This window comes from Heterodontus francisci, unplaced genomic scaffold (genome assembly GCF_036365525.1).
Source record: "Heterodontus francisci isolate sHetFra1 unplaced genomic scaffold, sHetFra1.hap1 HAP1_SCAFFOLD_58, whole genome shotgun sequence".
Taxonomy (NCBI): domain Eukaryota; kingdom Metazoa; phylum Chordata; class Chondrichthyes; order Heterodontiformes; family Heterodontidae; genus Heterodontus; species Heterodontus francisci.
The window spans coordinates 9484351-9489081 of record NW_027142006.1 but is presented as its reverse complement, the minus strand read 5'-3'; the positions used below and the strand labels follow the sequence as shown (position 1 = coordinate 9489081).

Here is a 4731-nt window from a genome sequence, read left to right as displayed (position 1 = left end):
ATTTTCGACCAGTCCACGAGCTTTTATTAATTCAGTATTCGGGTCTCTGCTCCTCCGCCGTTTCTAACATCTCACCTCTTCCAAAAAAACGCTCTGATCTATCGTAGGTAGTAGATGACCCCTCATTTTAAACTCCATCTGCCAAAGCATTGCTCACTCAATTAATCGATCAAGAAGATTTGAAAATAAATTTCTTGCCAAAGGATAATTTTCTGCATCTGCTCCCTCGCCATTTGCTTTTCCCATTTGTCTTTCACTTGGTGCAAAGCCAGAGAAAGTAAAGATGGAAGGAAGGAGGGGAAGAAAAATCCTGCTCCGTTTCGTGATCCCTATTTGATCTTCATTCCAGTGCAGTTTGGGTGAAGAATTTCAAATGTCTGTCTCAATTTTAATAAAGTATAACCAATTCTGGAATCACTATCAGGACACAGACAAAAACGGGTTTTGAGGCTGACTTTGCACATAAACTCCCCCAACATAAATAGTTAATAAACAAGCGACAAGGATGGGATTCGAACCCACGCATGCAGAGCACAATGGATTAGCAGTCCATCGCCTTAACCTCTCGGCCACCTTGTCAGTTGCATAAGCATGGCTGTCACCTTCAGCACAGCTTCTAGCTGTGCAGCGAGCTGTGTCATGATGGAAATATATCTTCTGCAAGTAAATGAAGTTGGGAATGGAGCGGTGTGAAACATTTTCAGACCATGTCCAACACGTTTCTACTCAGTGTGAAAACCCACCACGGAAAGACTGGAACATACAATCATTTCATCACATCATGATTAACATCACTCAGACACCGGAACCATGAGGTCACTGACGAAGTCATGATGACCGAATTTCTCATGAAATGACAACTGAACTAACTGACTGGAAGAATTGCTTTAACTCCACATGATCAGAGAGACACAGCCTCAGACCAACTTGTCGGGTGGTGTAAACAGATATCACTGCTTCTGATCTTCACCAGAACAGAGAGTGAGATGTGACATTGATCATCAAACAGACTGTGAGAGAATACAACAGAATAAAACACATGGAGAGACACTGTGGAATAACAAATAGATTTGATTGGAATGTTGAAATTTTGATTGGAATGGATAAAACAGCAGAAACAGCAGATTAAATTGGGATTCTCATCATTATATTGATCTGGGACAGAAAAGAGAAACTGATGGAAAGAAGAGAAGAAGGAAGAAAAGAAAGGATGGAACTGTTCCATTTTTTCAGTTTTTTCACTCACCCATCAAAGCTGATATAAAAAGTTGCAAATAACAGAGAATTTCACCAAAAAGGGAGATTAAATGTTGCTGAAACCTTGGATCGAAGGATGCCACAATAGATCACCTGTTTTACTGTCTCCTCACTGGGGGATTTCAATCAGTGAGCAATATTATTCTCTACTTTTTTTGTTAATTGGTCCCAGAACTGTCACTTGGAATTAATATCAGTGTTCTGACTCCTGAATAATAAAATTGTGAGTTTCTCGATATTTTCTGGACACATTTCCTGCTGAAAGAACTAAGAACTCTTTTCTAATTTACACAATACAAAATACACACTCATCAAGCCTGCTAAGCTAGCATCCTTGGTGCTGCTCTCTCTTCTCCCAAACTTCATCTCATGTGACTGTTACATTATCACTCTGACAGTGGGAGGGGTTGATCCCACCATCTTCAACATTAACCCTTTACATCCTTATACCACACTGTCTGTCCAAAACAAATGGGTGGAGGGAACTTCCTTCATTTATCAAAGCACCAACAGCAGCACAGTGGCGCAATGGTTAGCACCACAGCCTCACAGCTCCAGTGACCAGGATTCAGTTCTGGGTACTGCCTGTGTGGGGTTTGCAAGTTTTCCCAGTGTCTGTGTGGGATTCCGCCGGGTGCTCTGGTTTCCTCCCACCTCCAAAAGACTTGCAGGTTGAAAGGTAAATTGGCCATTGTAAATTGTCCAAAATGTAGGTACGTGGTTGGAGAATGGTGGGGATGTGGTAGAGAATATGGGATTAATGTAGGATTAGTATAAATGGGTGGTTGCTGGTTGGCACAGACTCGGTTGGCCGAAGGGCCTGTTTCAGTGCTGTATCTCTAAATAAGAAAAGTAAAATAAAAGCTACCAGTCGTAAATCAACTCAAACCCATTAGAGAGATAGAGGGAGACTGTCAGAGAACTTCCTGCATCCAGTCCTGACCCTGTCACACTCAGCAGCTTCTCACCCAGACCCCACTCTCATCAAAACTGAACATTGTTACCGAGACCCTTCAAATACTGTTTATAAAAGGTAGAAAAATTCAAACTTCATCACAGCTAGATTGAATAGAACAAAGTTTAATATCTTCTCGTCGTCACTCGGTAACCACATGAAACAGTCCTTAAATCAGTAGCATAAATTATCAGCTGTAAGAATGTTTGTCATTGGGTTGAATCATTTCTGTGTGATGAATGTTCCAGCATCATAAACCAGGGGAACGTGTTGACTGAGCTGTGTCTTCATCTCTTCTGGACAGTTCACCCTTCATTCTGCTCTGATTCACTTTCCCAAAGCGGATCTACAGATTCTCAAATCTGGAGACTGGGTTTTCTTATTTTGTTCCTTTTGATTTTTCTTGCTCCAGAATGATAATATATTCCAACCTCGGATCAAACTTGCCCTGTCTCCCAGTCTCGGTTAAAAGCGACAAATAACGGCAACAACATTCTGAAACAAACAACACGGTCACATTCTGCTTCAGTGAGATTAATGCTGAGGCAGTTTCCGTGTCGAATGCGATTGTGAACAAATTTCTCTCAAGGAAATTGTGAGTGATCAAGTATTTGCTCTGAATTTCTGTGCAAGAAGGGACAGTTTCAAACAGTCATTCCCAAATCACTTCCTTCACAAAGACAAAGACTGTGCTGTCTTAACGTGTGACTCAACTTCACAAACAAATTTGAACTCGAAGTTCAGGAGAAGACAGAGATGTGAATGATTGACAGTGTAATCTTTAAATCATAATTTTCCGTTTCTTCGTTGAAGTGAGGCTCAACCCTAAGCCACTAGAGATCGCGGAAAGCTACAAACTTGGATCCAGAAATCAGAAAAGTAGTGAAACAGTTGGTGAGTACATTGTGACACTGAAGAATTTATCACCACCTTGCAACATTGGCACATTCTTAGACCGTACATTATGAGACAGATTTGTGCTTATATTGGTGGATGAGGAAAGATACTAAACACACAAAATCCCAATTTGAGCTAGTGTGTAATATTGCTCTTTCCAAGGAGATAGCATCAAAGAATGCTCGTGAATTTCGTCCTATGCCAGTGACAGTAACACACTTCAGAGGAACTTAAACACACTGGTAAAATGGGCTTTCACACAACAGATAAAATTTTACACAGAGAATTGTGAAGTGATACAGTTTGGGAGGAAGAATGAGACAATGTACACCAATCTTTTTTGATCAAGGTTTGAAAAGGTTGCTAAGAGCAAACAGGACACTTGGCTTTATTAATAGAGGCATAGAGTAAAAGCAAATAAGTTATGCTAAACCTTTATAAAACAGTGGGGCTGAATGGCCTACTCCTGTACCTCCAAAGAAAGCTTCCACTCCAGGCTCAGACACCCTCTTCAGGATCACTCTCCATACATCCCGCCACTCCACGCACGGATATCTCCCTCAGGATCAGATCACAGCTCCACAGTCCTGCCACATCCAGTCGTGAATGGTGGTGGATAATTAAATAACTAACAAGATGAGGAGGCTCCAAAAACATTCACATCCTCAATGATGGTGGTGCTGAGCAAGTCAGTGCAAAAGGCAAAACTGAAGCATTTGCAACCATCTTCAGTCAGAAGTATTCAGTGGATTTGATCTGTGCTAATTTCAGCTCCTCATGCTCGCTGGTGCCTTGGTTCTCTGGTGCTAATTTCAGAGTAAATCATGCAGCTTGACAATTGGAGCCAAAGAAAAAGACACAGGAGAGGTTGAAAGTGCCAAAACTTGGTATTGAACCAAAAAGTGTTTAACTGTTAGTACAGCACGAACTCAACAAAGCTATTTCAACAACACACGAAAGCCACCATTCTGTCACTGCTTTGGAAGACAATATATACATTAAAGTGTTTGTAAAAAGTTACAGAACACAACATGTGAGTAATATTCCCCATTGTTTTCTCAGTACTGATGGACTGTGAAGTGGGAGACAGCCAGAAGTCCCACTGTGCCACACTGACCCTGAGCTGTGAGTGAAATGAGATAAAGTTCAATCTTTAGCAGAGAGATTCTGGAGAGAGGTAAGAGTCCTGAATCAAGGAAAGACTTTCTGACACAATAAAAGCAAAATACTGCAGATGCTGGAAATCTGAAACAAAAACAAAAAGTGCTGGAAATACTCAATAGCTCTGGCAGCATCTGTGGTGAGAGAAACAGAGTTAACATTTCTGGTCTGTGACCTTTCATCAGAACTGACACAGGTTAGAAAAGGATTAGGTTTTAAACAAGTGAAGGGGAGGGGCATGTGGGAGAGAACAAAGGGGAAGGTGTTTGATAGGGCAGAGGGCAGGAGAGATTAAATAACAAAGCTGTCCTGGGACAAAGTGTGTTAATGCTTGTGGTTGCCTGACACCAGTCATGCTCTGATGTTATTGAACACAATGTTCAATCCACAAGGCTGTAGAGTGCCGAATCAAAAGGTCGGGTGCTGCACCTCGAGCTTGGGTCGATTTTCACTGGAACACT

The 4731-nt window shown here is 41.5% G+C and overlaps 1 non-coding gene across 1 annotated transcript; it reads right to left on the bottom strand.

The window, feature by feature from the left end:
* Positions 1-497: 497 nt before the first annotated feature.
* trnas-gcu (transfer RNA serine (anticodon GCU)) lies at positions 498-579 on the bottom strand. The gene has a single exon. It is a non-coding gene; the product is annotated as a tRNA-Ser (tRNA).
* Positions 580-4731: the final 4152 nt, after the last annotated feature.